This window comes from Micrasema longulum, unplaced genomic scaffold (assembly GCF_059751315.1).
Source record: "Micrasema longulum isolate JH-2025_06_02 unplaced genomic scaffold, ASM5975131v1 h1tg000178l, whole genome shotgun sequence".
Lineage (NCBI taxonomy): Eukaryota > Metazoa > Arthropoda > Insecta > Trichoptera > Brachycentridae > Micrasema > Micrasema longulum.
In genome coordinates, this window is record NW_028277383.1 from 830,596 (window position 1) to 846,726 (window position 16,131).

At 31.6% G+C, this 16,131-nt stretch overlaps 1 protein-coding gene across 5 annotated transcripts in view; it reads right to left on the reverse strand.

The window, feature by feature from the left end:
• wrd (Protein phosphatase regulatory B subunit well-rounded) overlaps positions 1-16,131 on the reverse strand; it is a 140,176-nt gene that overhangs the window by 95,528 nt on the left and 28,517 nt on the right. For 2 of the 5 annotated variants that reach the window (XM_088242965.1, XM_088242961.1), the window contains exon 1: positions 10,998-11,146. The exons of 1 other annotated variant lie outside the window; for it this stretch is intronic. The gene's annotated coding sequence lies outside the window, so the exon portion shown is untranslated. Of the gene's footprint in view, positions 1-10,929; positions 11,147-16,131 lie in introns of those variants that run through there. 2 more of the 5 variants (XM_088242963.1, XM_088242962.1) reach the window with 2 other exon arrangements.

Sequence of the window (16,131 nt, forward strand, 5' to 3'; positions counted from 1 at the left end):
AGGTGATTTTCACAAAAACGACGCTATATAAATTATCCAAATATATATATTTATTTAGCAAAATAAATTTTAAATCATGAATCTCTCTCATATAACGCGTGTGCGTCCCCCATAACTGTCATCAACCGACTGAAGATTGAATCTGTTTTACATAACATCCGTCACAGAACAGCGTCCCTGTCTATCTTGTCATGAGTTCTATCTTCGTGTTCTCTCTTATACCGACGTGTTGCTGAATTAGCGGACATTCATTTTTCGCGTAGCAAGGATAAATATTTTTTGTATTACATCCAGCATAGTTTACAAAATTTTACTTTCCAAATCCGGTGTGAAAATGTCCATTTGAAGATTGCAAAAAAAGGGAGTTCATCATTTAAAAAAATAAGAGAGATGTATCAAGTCTTGTGTCCTATGTCGACTACTGTGACATCACAGCCACACAGAGTTAAAGATCTTGTTATTCGTAACGTTATTTCGGTAAAATAAATTCATTTGAATGTTTTTTTTATTTGAATTTGGATGTTATCTTTCTTCGTAAGATTTTAATATGAACCTTTCCTCATAAATAATAAGACTTCTCATGCCTCGTTGTCGTTTAGCGCCGTATACTCGATTCTACGCCTACATCATGCGCTCACGCATTCCCTGTCAGCTACTTGCCACACGAAATCGATTAAATTACTGTATAATAATTAGTCATTTAGGGATATATGCTTAAAATTGATGTTTTAATTACATGGATTACTAACTAACATCTAACCTACACAATATCCAAATATGCTACGTTTTAACCTTATTGCTTTTGATATTATTTAACAATGAGGAAGTTCAGTGGTTTTTTAAATATTATTTTATTTGTTAATAACTATTAAACTTAGCCAAAAAATATTTAATACAATTGTTATGTATCGTATTATCATGATTTTTTAAGGTTTTGTAGCGCTATGATTTTTTAGGTTTTGTATTTCTGAAATTACTCCGCGTATGACTTCTCAAATTCCCTTCCGCTTCTTCTCGGTCAGTTCTGTCGATTGGTCCGCTGACCTACCGTAAACGGGAAAGCTTTCACAACTCTCTTATCATTGGTTGATTTATATGAACTAGTCACGTCGTTCAAAGTAGTTTTCATAATTCTTCCCTCCTTTTTAAAGAAACTTCGTCGTAATTAAATGCTCTAATTTTTACCGCGCGTAAGTAAACATTTTTGACATTCAACTTCCCGTAGGGCTAAACTTCTTTGCATAAATAATCCAGAGAGTTCTAAAGTTAAAACGATAAACTTAAACCTGTAAATTATTATAATATATTTTACATTTTGTAAAGATAATAAATAGTAAAAGACGAGTTCATCATTGTGTTTTGTACCAAGTTTGAAAGATCAAATTGTAATAACATATTACAACAGAGATGGATAAAACTTCAGAAAAGGAATGGTGAAAGTTAAGGCATTTTACATGGCGTATAACTCGTCATTGGCTAGTTGAAGTGGCCACTTTACACGCAGTGTAACATTCACCATTTTGCCTAAGTTTGGGCATCTATATTTCTTAAATTCTTCCACTTCCTGATTTTTGTGACATTAGAGCTGAAACCTATATTAATGTGGGTGACATTCATCAGACTGAATTGTTTCACCGACAACGCCTGAAAACATTTTAAAATTTGTGTACTTCTTAGACCAGTCGGTTTAATCATCAAACTATTGAGTTTTTTCCAAATTTTTGAAGATATTTTTTTTTTATTTGTAGTAAATAACCGTTCACAAAATGGAAAACAAGTTATGGCAGAACGGGATTTGAACCTCAGACGTCCTAATCCGGAATCCATGATACTACCACGCGCCAATAGTACGTTATACATATAAAACCATTATGTTCAAGTTGAATTCATCGCCATGTTAACAATGTATTTCGAAATGGACTAAAATTACCAACATTTTTTTTTAGCGTCGGCGTTTGTACAATATTTAAATACAGCGTACAGTACTACTGAACGCTAATACTTGCGTCAAGTACATAGAACATTCTCATTACTGACACTTTAAAACTGTATTAACGAATCAGATTCCAATTTTCTAAAATTTGGTGTCGTGTAATACAAAAGTAGGATAAAATGTTGTTGGCAAATGTGAAAATTTTGGAACACGTACTAATTTTGATTTCATTTTCAATCAGATTCTGCGCGCATACAAATACGAATTGTGAAAAAATCAGAAAGAAGGCCCTAATTACAATGTACGAAGACTGAACTTGGTAATAATACTTGATTTATTTATTTTTGCTTCAAGAATTAAAATTATAAGTTACAGAATAGCTGGCTGGGGCATCCATTTTAAAGCCTCTCATAATTTCACATAAATTATTATCGAGAATAATATTCCGGCGCCCTCCAACACACCCGTCAGAACAGTTGTTCCAATACACGAAGGTGCTGGATATGAGACAACTTTACCTAAAAGAAGCACTTACACACTTCTGGTCGAACAAAAGGGAGAGGTCTCAGCAAAATGTCCGTACGAGGTTTTCCCGGAGCATGAATTATGTCATACCCAAAACCCGTACGACTTTTTCTCAGAGGCATCTCTCATTTATCGCACCGAGAGTGTTCAATATTTTAGAAGAGTGTATTAAGCTCTTAAGGACAAAAACTATTTTCAAGAAAGTAGTTGAGGGCTGGATTTTCCTAGTGGGAGGGATTTAAATGGGAAATTCCTTGATGATTTTCCGAACTTTTGAGTTTACTGTTTACCATATTGATGTGCCATATATATATATATATGTATGTGTATTTAAAAAAAAAAATGTTTCTGATCCTATATTTGTGGTGATATAATCATGTGTCGGTGTCAACTAATTGCTATTCCCATTTCAACACAGGACTTTTAGTCCCATGGAGTTGGGACTTATGTCTCAAATAATGTACAATAAACTTATGTATGTAAATAAATAAATAAATATTCCCTCATCCCCGCTGATTGGGAATATTTTGTACAAATAAAATATGTAATGTAATATGTAATTTAGTATGTAAAGTAAAACGATGTGTTTAGTCATAATTAAATAAAAAATAAAATATTTTTCATTAGTCGATTTCTAACGAATAGATCAAAATAAACCATTTAAACCAATTTCTTGTTATGTTTTTTTTAAATCCGTATAACACGACCCTAAAACGAGAACCCAATCCTATGACATCAATTCTGGCGTCAATAATAGAATCCGATGCAATAGAACAATGAGGAACTTCAGCCCTACGGGAAATTGTATACAAAAAATGTTTTCTTGCGCGCGGTAAAAATTAGAGCATTAAATTGTAAAGAAAAGTTTTTAGAAAATGTACAGAAAAAATAATAAAAAATATTTTAATAAAAACGCACTACTTTGGACGGCGTCATTGGTTCATATGAACCAACCAATGATATGAGAGCTATGAAGGATATTCGATGGGCTTACCGTAAACGAACCAATCGGAAGAACTGACAAAGAAGAATCTCATACAATATATAAAAATAAATAAAAAATTGTGTTAGTTTAATTGTCTATTTACAAATAATAAAAAAAAATACACTAAACTTACTCATTACAACACAATTGTACCGTACCTAGTATATTTATTATAGCACTTACCTCTTGTATTATTAATTTTAACTGTGTAGCATTAAACAGTCGACTCAAACTTGTTTCAAATATATATATATATTTTTAAAGAAATATTTGCGTTCTTATGATTTACCCAAATATTTAATTCTGAGGGCCATTTTCAACGAGTTGTAAATAACTCACTATTAGAAAATGGAATCAAGTTGGGGTAGAGTGGGATTCGAACCACAGACATTTGGTCCGTGAGTCCGAGACACTAGCCACAGGACCACATGCGATTATTATTATATTTTGTTTATTTTTATATAAAAACAAATTTTTACTATAATTTATTATTTATTGCAAAAAAATCAGCTTATATAACTCTTTACCTCGTTGTATTTTTTTTTTTAATCCGGCCGATTTTCGTTGAAGTTATACGTATTTTCAGGTACTGCCGATTTGTGTAATAAATACATTATACCTACATTAATACATTGTCAATTTTATGATTATAGTTTTACAAACTGCATGTGTATTTATTGTTGTTATTGTGTCAAAACGAGGTAATTATAATTAATATAAATTGTGTAACATGTATTGCATAACAATAAATACACGGAGGTAAATAAGATATATATTTTTGGAATTACAGCAACTAATAATTAACTACGTAAATTCCTCCTAACGAAATCATCTTTCGTAATACAATACACATGTACAATTAACGATGCTTGTAAATAATTCAAAGGTTATTTAGATAATAATTTTAATACAATTCCGATATTACCTACATGTTTGATAACTCTAGAATTCACTAAACCCTTTTGAATTACCATTAAATGAAAAGCTTAAATTTGCTATCAATATTATACGGATGGTAGAGCTTGTTTACAAAGCGGGTATTTTTTTACTAAAGAATCACAAGTCTATCGAAAGCAGACATTATTTTTTATATCTCTATATCACGATCTATCGACATTCTTTAGTTTGGCGACCTCCAATAACATGTTTGAGCAAATGTGTGAAATGTTTTGACGACTTAAAAAGTAACTCAGTTAGTATTGTTTATTTTTTAAATAAATAAACCCGCAAAATAACCGAAGGATTCCATTCGAATTGAAATGGACTATTTTAGCGGGGCCAGCTTTGTAAACAATGCTCTCGCCACGCTGCGTTTCGAGAATTGCGCGATGCAAATGTGTTCACGGGTTTGGATATTTGGCCGAAAATTACGCTCATCATTACGCGCTCGAAGTAAATTATACCCCGAGATAAAGACATCGTCGCGGAGGGAAAGGAAATAGCCGACAGACGCGAAAAATTAAACTCGGTAAGCGAAAACTGTGAACGCTGACGTCAGTGACTGATGGAGGTACATACGATCATATTTGCATTTATTTACATTACACACGATCACATATCTCACAAATGCAACGAAAGTTCTCACTTTACCGTTCTCGAGACCAAAAAAAAAAAAACATTTATTTAAATGACCAAACTTTTAATTAATCTATCTGCCAAAAATGTAAAATCACCATTTCACGAAATGATTTAAGAATTTTCTTGATTATCTATTGATATCGGTAGTGAATATTTTCACTAAGAATTTTAAGCGTCAATTTTCCACGATGATATATTTAACATGCCCCTTAATTTATTTAAAAATAAATTAAGACTTATTCTATCTGCCTGCGATACACTTCCACTTCCTTTTTAATTATGCACACCCTTACATACACACGACCATTGCTCTCATACACAAACACACGCTTTTACATATATACGCACCTTCACATTTGAAAATGTACCATCATTTAATATGTATGATCATTATATAGAAACTTCACTGATCTGTCTTTCAACCTTATCTTTGTTATGTAATATGATATATATTTATTTATAATATATCAATTGAATAATTGTTTAAAAAAAAAATTTAAAAAACTACATTTTTAGCTTGTGGTATACTGGTATATCATACTCTTTTGGGTCGTGTAGAACCAACTTGACCAAGTGATTAATATTTCCGATATCCTTCCCGATAATTGACAATTGTCACCAGAGATTTTTTAGTCCATGTTTTATCCTACATGCCTCACAAAGCGAAATCACCTCACACCCAGAATAATCATTCTTCTGAGACACTATTCTCAAAATTCTTGTCCTTAAAAAATAGTTTGGTGTGAATATGTTTATTTAATAAAAAATAAGAGACTATAAACAACATGAGTGTTTAGAACATACAAAATTTGTATGTCTCTTGGGTTGGGTTTCTTGGCCGATCAGTAATCGTGAGAAAAAGCAGAGTATTAGACAATGGCACATTAGGGCATCATAACCGCTCTTGCGCGTCGGCGCCAGCGCGCGGCGCATACGCCGCTGTTAATCTGGACAATTAAGAGCAGGTACCTTCTAGGTGACAATGGATAACAAGATTACTCGGCGAGAAGATTACTCTTAATGGTTTTATTAGTTAAATACTCTTAGTGCGGAGTTGTCGATTCCATCATTAAATTGCTGCGGGTGAAATACACAAAAAAAGTATGTAGAAATTTGAGCTAGGTACACATTTGTTCAGGTGATTCATAAAGACAATTTTTAATAAATATGCATAGGTATATTTAATGTAATCTTTTTAATACAATTGTGCAAATAAACTGGCGGGATCGTGCAGGCAAGTATTATTAATATGTACAATATTATGCAAGCATTATTTTGTAAGATGCATGTACCTACATACGGTATAGAAAAATATTAGTTTAAAATACGTTAAAAATGTACGCATCATATGATTTTTTCTTTCAGTAATATTTCACTATATCAAAGAAACTTTACTACATCTATCTGGTTCACGGTACATTTTTTTAAATACTACTGTATCCTTAAAAAAATCTTTAGTGCGTAGTGAATATTAATAAAATTTACATGAATTTTTTCCGTTATTCAGTTTTTTGTACGTATAATAACTATTAGAGGAGATTCATTTCCCACAGCCATTAAAATTAAAAATATAATTTAGAAATTTAAAAAAGGAATGACCCGCTAAGCTTATATTTTAGAGGCTTGTAAGCAGGTGGGAAAGACAGGATTTGGAAGGGAGTTATGAAAAATACACAACACCCAGACTAATTAAGAAAAAATCTTTCTTGGATATGTTTCTTGCAACTGGCGGGAATCGAGCACGCGCGCCGGTTTCACAGTTGGCCATCTAACAAACCGCGTCACAGCGCCTATGTTCGACATAATTGACGTTAATTTATTTATAATCAAAGTTACAATTCTGATTTATAATGCATTTTGAAGATTATCAAGTTCCTAGGGTAGAAGCTTTTCGTAATAGTTCGAGAGAACGATAAATTAAGAAAACCTAGAAAATACAAACGAGTCTATTCAGCATCGGAAAATACCATCTTGATTAAAAAAAGGAGAGATATTTTTTTGTCGTGTGCATTACACAATGATAAGTTGGCAAATAAATACACGTATATTTGTTGCATTTTTATTAATGCGAATTCGAGGCCGATTGGCAAAACTAAAAGACAAACTGGTTCTGAAGAAAATTTAACTGATCGATACGCATGCGGACAAGAGCAAAGATGCGGTCGTACATTTTATTTATAATTATTTTATGTTACACAAATTTCTAGGGCCAAATAAATTACAATAGGTTTATAGGTAAATGATGCTCCTTAAATCAATAATTTGAATCACAAATCCAAAGAAAACACAGTAAACCTTTTTAAGTTCCGATATTATGAAGCAAAAATCGCACTACGTGCATCACGTAAATCAGTGTTTTTGTTTTAATAGACGGGCTATATGTATTTCTATATACATTTTTATTAATAACCGGTGGTCGATTTAATGCTTATTTTGCCAATGCAGCTTTTGTGAAATCTTAAATACTAGTTGAGGAATCGAATTTTTTTATAACATTTCAATGATTTATTTACACATTTTGCCTGAACCGATGATCGGGCAAAATTATGAACGCTTCTTAAAAAAATACGAAACAATAGACAAAAACAACCCCCAAAAACGGTTTGGAAACCGAAATAACGTAAACGCGAACGAAGAGCACGTCAGTGAAATAATATTTTTTTAAATAAATATATTCGTTCTTGTGATTTGTCCTATTATATCCATTTTGACACTAATGGCGGTTGTAAATATAACATTAAAAGATCAACAGAAAGATCAATACGTAGAAGTAGAAAACATATTTGAATCGAATAACTTTTATGTCATGACACAGCATAAAAACGCACATAAAATGAAGGAGTAGTAATAAATAATGACTTTTCAAGATTTAATAATTTTTCAATTGAAATCGAGCGGATAATAGCGGGAATCAATCATTTATTTTTTGTGCGAGAAATTCCATGGTCGCGTTTTCACTTTCACAAGTGCGTAGGCAATGTTATGTATGGAGGCTGCTACTCCAAATCTGGTTCAGAGAGCACATGACATATTGGGCAAAAGTATGCGCGTTTCTAGTGGGTAGTGGGTACTGCAAATTAATTATGTACAATCAGAACTTAGCTTTCACTTGGCATAATTTTTTTAATAAATTCCGACAGAAATCCTTAACCCGTAAGTTATAAAAACAGAAAATTAATGTCAAAATCTAGCGTTTCGGATTTCCGCAACTTTTGCAAGAGGGATTTCTGAATTTAACTTAAATGAAAACCTGTATTTAAACGAACAGATCTAAGAATACCTCTATCCCTACCTTTAAATAATAAAAGGAAATAAAAGGGGAAATCTTTAAATGATCAAAGAGAACACAATTAATTAGAATTCTCATTAAAGATATAAAGTATATTATTATTTCTACATTATGTGCAAATACGTACATTTTATGATATATCAGTAATTTGAATTAGAATTAGCGACAACAAAATCTATAAATACTTATAACAGTACATAAATTTTTGGCTCGAATTGTTTATGGTGTGAATGAAAAAAAAACGAAAATACATGTAAAAACATTGTGGCGACGATCAAGACTGACCCAGTACCTGTTTTAATTCGTTAATGTTTTTCTCTACACAGGCGTGTCTAAGGAAATTAATATAGAACAAAATACATATGTTACATTATACACAGTTATGGCAGATGCCAAATATCAAACAAAATATTATTTTATGTAGAAATCTCGTATTAGCGATAAAAAATATAAAATGTCGAAGTTATTTAGAACTAAATGATTTTTCATCTGAGGAGTAGAGCGCTAAGGTTTGATTCAAGGCAAAATAGGAAGAAAATAATCAAAAGTCCGTAAAATCGAGGATACTTGCATAACTGATATATACATGAATTAATTGCATAATTATTAAGTGAAGCCTGAATAAATAGCAAATAGTAACCATTGTGCCGTTTCTCCGCGAGGGTAGTCAGTAGTCAGTGGCGTGTGCGCCACACCGCGCCGCCGCGCTGGTCGAATCACTGGCGTAAAAGTATAGAAAAGTGTATACTATACTAAAATCGGCAATTCCTTCAATCGCGATACTCGGCTCGTTTAATACTGTCATTTCTGCTTTACATTGGACACAAAGTGTAATGATTTCTTGATTTTGATCACTAAACTGCACAAATCGCTAATGGTTTCTGGTCATTGGAAGTTTAAGGAAAAAATACCTCATTTGGACCTGCCTCTAGCATGTATGTACGCGTATTCCTTGTGTATATCCCGGTACAACACATACAGTCGCTGCACTCAAGTAAACTTTACGAAACGCCCTTTGAATTATATTTTGTTAACCGTTAAGACTAACAATAAGTATTTCCATTTTTTTTCTCTGAGCTTCGTGCATGTGATGGATAGGCGTTCTACAGGGAAGGATTGAAGGAATACGCAGTGCGGGTAGAAGGCGCATCTGATGGCTAAAGAACTCGCGTGATTGGTTCCATTGGAGTACTCAGTCCTTGTTCAGGACAGCTGCCAACAAAGTGAAAATTGCTACGATGATATCCAACCTTCATCGGGGAGAGGAACGATAAGAAGAGCCTCGATGAATGGGTTGGTATCCGCTCCCCTGTCCTACGAACTTTACTAAAGCGTAACCCATATATTGCATTTACATACTTTACAAATAAATACAATTATTCGTTTACTAATTGTTATTTTTTAATCCTGATTAGATCAAAGATTTCAGTAAAATCAAAGCAGTATGCAAAGATTATGGAGCTGAAAAATGGCCAATATTTGCTCAAAATGACCACGTCGATTACGTTGCCGCCGACGATTTTTTGATCAGCGCACAAGTATAGTAGCCAGCAGCCAGTTAGGATTAGCCGCCACAGACCACTATCTTGACACACATTCAACAATCCACTGCATTCTTGTTTCATTCATACACATAATGTTTTGAGTTTTGAGGCTTTGACACGTTGTACAGTTAGACAGATATGGAACGAAATTTTCACTCACATTATATTTCTAATAAAAATATATTAAACAAACTCTAAAATTATCTTAATATAATTCAAGAACTCTTTTCTTGCAATGAATTGACATTATTTCACAGACTGGAGCGTTATTTATCGTTGCCCTTTTCACATAGATGAAAAATCTATGTTTTTCTACCTTTTTAAACTGTCTTTATAAAAATAAGAAAAACAGATATGTAAATTCAAACATGGTTAGTGACTTAAAATTTTAGTTCTTTTTTAATTAAAAATACGTCTTTTTAAAAAAAAACACCGGACATCTAAGGTTTCCAAACATCACTTCAAAAACCAACGAATAAAAAATCTTGACTGAATAAAGATAAAGCCAAGAAAATCACATAAAAATTATGCTCAGAAGTTACATCAGACCATTGGCGATTCAGACGATCATAAAGTAATCGTTATAAATACAATTTATTTCTGCATCATCATTTTGCTTCCAAATCAACTCGATACGTAATATACTCTACGTCTATATTATATCACACATTTATAGAAAAATCTCTTTAATCCAAAGCTGCAAACAAGAATGCAGTATGCATAATTCCGTGTTAGGATAAAATAACTAAAGCTCGTATTGTGATCATCTTAAAATGGCGATACACATTCAATTCAAAATACTCTTGGATTTATGCAACGCCTTTGAAGAATTGTTTGTGTGGAAACATTTTTAAAGTTATATTTTTAAAATACAAAACAACAACGAATACATTTACAATAAAACGACTAATTTTGAATTCGTCAATTGTATTACATAATTTGATATCGATAATGATAAAGACCGCAAAACTGAGAAAGAATTTCAAATTGAAGTAGGTACTGAATGCACAAAACGTCAAAGGTTAAATGACCTTTGCCAAAAAAAAAAAAAAGAGTTGTTTTTTTGTCGTATTACATCCAATCAGAACAAAGCACTGTAGTTTGTATGTATTAATAACAATGTATTAAAAAAAACTTATGCACTTTTTTACTATCGAATCCTGCACATATGATGCACTCAAAGGTGTTGCCACGCCGGTAAAAAAAAAATGTATTTGGTAAATAAACACGCGATCGGTGAGCGGAGTGCGACCGAGGTACGAGACTGCCGGAACGAGCTTCGCGGCGGCACTGGCCGAGTGCCGAATGGGCGGCAAGCGTGGGCCGCGGGCTGTCAGCCGCCAGCCGCTATCAACCTTCCCCGCGGAAACTCGTTATACGGCGACAAGTCGCAAGAAGCGCGGATCAACCGGATACCGGTTAAAATTGAGTCTTGGCGGTGTTTGATTCCCCTTCGACACGGCACCGCGCTGTTTTAATTTCGGTTCGATACCAAAGACAGTTCTTACGAGAATTTTGAATTCCGTAATGAACGCGTCCTGAGTCCTGAATCCTGAACGCTACGTATGTCGTCGGATTTATAAAACAATCTAGGGTACTTGTGCATATTTTCGCAAAGCGGGGTACGAAAGTATTGACAGTAAAAAATGAACATAATCGAACGGAACAAGCTAATTGGCATCCGCAATACAATTAATACCCTATGAAATGTTTACCGTTTGGAAAAGTCAATGGTCAACAAAGTATCGAGTGTTTTTTGACACATTCTGATTTAATAAAAAGCGAGATAATATCGCAATCAAATAATGGTGTTGTTTAAAAATGTAAACATGAAAATTATAATAAAAAACGGCATTATAAACTAGAGACTCGTAGTTTAAGTAAACAACAATAATTATTAACCTCGTCCCACAACATTAAACCAAATTATATTATGAGTACGTGATAAGTTGTTTACAATGTTCAAAACGATTATATTATATTTAGCATGGTACTAACTAAATTTAGTATGTCATTACGTGATGCGCCGAGTCAACATAGCGAACAACTTTTTAACATAAATAAATTATAATTAAATCCTTACGCGACAACTATCTACTCTTGTCGAACGAGATTCTCTTAAATTAATCTAAGTGCAAAAATCATGTTTTGTTAAAACTAATAACGTTGTTATCATTCAACATGTTTTACCCAATGGTACCTACTAATTTAAAAAAGCACCTTTAGCACTTTTAAATTTGGTACAGGTAAAAAACATGTTTTCCTTAGCATTGTTTAACGAGATTAGATACAAAATCAAAAATTAGCATAACGATAATATGAGTGTAGTCATTAACCCTTTATAGGACACCTAGAACAAAGTGGTAAATAAATATACCACCAGAATTGAAGTATATATTTGTAATATTTTATATTGATAATAAGTCATACGTCACAAAAGAATTGTAATAAAATACACTGGTAGATCAGCGTTTTCAAATGCATTATGTTTATTATCTTGAAATTTTTTTTTAAACAGATTAACAAATATAACATAATAAATATATAAATATAACAAATATATAATATATGATTTAGTTAAAAGTAAAATTATCAATAATTAAAAACACACATCGTGAAACGTAATTTGAACTATTTTTACCACAATACAGTCCATTTACTCAAGATACAGCAAAGCCATACGAATAAGTTAATAAAAATATAACAAATATAAATATGTTACACTACTATGGATGAGGAAGTTCAGTGGATTTTTACTATTACTACTACTATCACGCCATTTCTCCGTAGGGGTAGGCAAAGAGAATGGACCGCCACCCTCGTCTATCCTGGCATACATTCCTAGCTTCTTCCACATGGATTTTCCAGTGGATTTTCAAAAATTGTTTATTTCTTATAGACTATTAAACTAAGCCAAATTTTATTTAAAAATTTTTGTGTATCGTATTATCAGCGCGATGATTTTTTAAAGTTTTGTATTTCTGAATTATATTTGAGTAATGGTCAGCATGCCTAAAAATATTTTTGAAATATTTTTTATTATTTTTTCGTTTATTTTCAAGAAACTTTGCAGTACAATTTAATGCTCTAATTTTTACCGCGCGCAAGAAAACATTTTATGAACTTAATTTCCTGTAAGTTGAAGTTTCTTATTAGTGTGCTGACGAATATATGCTCCCAAAGCGGTAGACATAGAAAATTCGAAAAGTGGTTATTTATAAACATTTATTAAAATGTATGACTTGTGGTCAAGTAACGCATTGAATATTGATGGTAAAAATGTAACTATATACATATTTATTAGATTAAGGAATATTTTAAAAATCAATAATTTAAAAATAGCCTTTTACTCAATTGTACAATCTTTGTTACATATAAAATGGTATTGTAGGATGGGGTGGTGCATATGCCAATATATTAAACCCTCTTAATATAGTACAAAGATTAATTATAAAAGTAATTTTAAAGAAACCCTCAACATTCAATACGGAAAGTCTATATAAAGTATTCAAGGTTCATACAGTAGACACTCTTTTTAAAATAAATTATATTATACAAATTTATAAAGACGAAAAAATAAAAGAATTTAAGATGAATAAGTCACTCAGATACCAACATAATATTAAAATTCCTAGATTCCACACAAATCATGGTCAAAATAGCTTTGTCTTCAAAAGTGTAAAAAATTATAATAATCTTCCCAACGAACTAAAAACTATTAAAAATAATATATCAATAAATAAATTTAAAGGAAATCTAAAGAAATTTTTTGAACACGTGTAAAAACTACATTAAATTTTAATTAGTATGAATGTATTATTGTTTTATGTTTTTCTTTTTCCTATGTTTTTATTTTGTTTCTCATGTACTCGTATTTAAAATTATATAAACTCCTATAAATAAACAACGAAAACAGTGTAAGTCACTCTCCAAGCACAAGAGTTAGTCTCTTTTTTTGGAGAGTTACAGTGATTACATTTACTAGATGTATAAATTAGAGCTGTATAGAATTTTTTAAAAGCATGTACCTTTCATGAAATTTATTAATATATATTTATTTTTTTTAAACTTAGATTTTAATTCACGTTTTTGTTTTATTTCTTCTTAAATCAACGGTTTGGATATGTGACGAGACAAGTACCGAGATTTACACCGATAATTATAATATTATAACACAAAATGTTTCCAATGGAGCTGTGTAAGTATCTCTAAGTAATGTGTAGATACTTACAATAGACATCAAAGTATATGTATCTGTAATATGATTGACGAGGCGCTGTTTTAGTAAATGCAAGTTTCAAGGATGCTTTTGGATGGAAGGAGAAAAGTATTATAATTAACAAAAATGAGGTCACCAATGAATTATTATGAATATTTTTCGAACAATAATTCACCAAAACGCTATTTGGAACATTCTTAAATTCTTCAACTAGTGAGCAAAACTAAATAATAGTAGTCCATGGTTAGTAAATAATTTACTTTCTTTCTTAATCTTATCGAGAATGGATAACATACTAATTGTGATACCTTCGTGGTTTTAAGTCGATTATTATTTGTCCTGGTGAAGGGTACGTTAAATGGAAACTTGGAAGAATATAGGACTGTGGAATCATCTCCCATCCACCATCAAAGATGTTACTACAATATCTCCTCTTTTTTTCCTTTTTTCCATTGAGTAATAGTATTGATTTACGGTAATTTATATACAAATGTATTTATTTCTATTTTTAAATATCTTTAGCTTTTTAAATCTTTATTTTCTATTGAATATGTTTTAACTTGAATTATAAAAACAAAACTTTTTTTATTACTTGGTTGGATGACATTGCCATTTGGCAATAAGCCCGTTTATGTACAAATAAAATTATGTACAAAAAGTTAAATAAATAGAAATAAAATATTCTGGGAAACAGTTGGCGAATAATAAAGATAAAACGAATACTTTTATATATTTTTACTACATTAGTTAAAATATACGAGTATATCTTGATCAAATCTTTAATCCCTAAACGTTTAAATCGCATGCCTACAAACGTTGCAAAGCTTTTTAAGAGTTTTCTAATAAGTGAAATAATTCGGATTACTGCGAATCTTTTGGTAAAGTTTTTAACACTTATTTAAATTTATTTCAACAGAGAGGGAAAAAGTTTTCGAGAAGGGAATATGGAAGTCTAGGCATTTACAGGGCTTATGACCTGTCATTGGCTGGTTTATGTGGCCACTTTACACACTGTGTCACATTCACCATTCTGCCCATGTTTGAACATCCACATTTCCTCAACTCTTCCATCTGTTGACTTTTGTGAAGTGAAAGAGCTGAAACCTTTATCAAACTTTTTCCCTCTCTGTTGAAATAAATTTAAATATGAACAACTCCCTAGGGAGGAAATCCAGCCAGTCTGCAAGCATTTGGACATAATCAAACATTGTTTTTAACACTTCATAAAAATCCATGTTTGGAGAAATTTCAGAAATATGGATGTTCAAAAACACGCAATCAAATACACATTTTTCGTCAACGACACCGGACATTTACATTTCCTTTTTGAGGAAGATTTAATTTCTAGTCGCTATTCATCTCATAGTTTTTAAAATATAATATGTAAATAACTATGATACCATTGTAAAACATTTCTTATTAAGATAATGATTGCGTAGAGAATGCAGTTAAAGAAATAAAACGCTAATTAAAACATAATACCTAGAATTAGAAACGAGACCTTGAAACTTTTCTAGACAGCAATGTCTTTTGCATTTAATCAATAATTAATAAATAATTTAATTATTTATGAACCGCAACACTATTACATTCTAAGGAAGTTTAATTTAGATACAGCACAAACATTTCTATAGTTTTTAATGGCGGATAACATGTACACGAGTATTCAAATTTAATATTATATTCCCAGGAGTTACATAAATTTATTAATCCAAAAGCGTAACAGGAAACCAAGACATAAAAGCAAATACAAGCGGCAAATTACCATTTTCAAAACGATGAAAAAATTATATCATAATAACAAATTACAACGTTTTAAATCGTAAGTCTTTAATTGCCATGCTTTGTGATTTACGTTTTTTTTTATCAATTTTATGGGGCAATGTTTTCTCTCTAAATTTTACAAAACTTTGTTAGATTTCGCGCGTATGTACGGGCGAATGTGGTTGGTACCACTGACAGAAGGCATGTTATTCCCTAACTAAATGCATCTCAGTTTTAGCAAATATTGCGTTGCCCTCAACAATATTGAAAAATACATAGAAAATCACTATATAC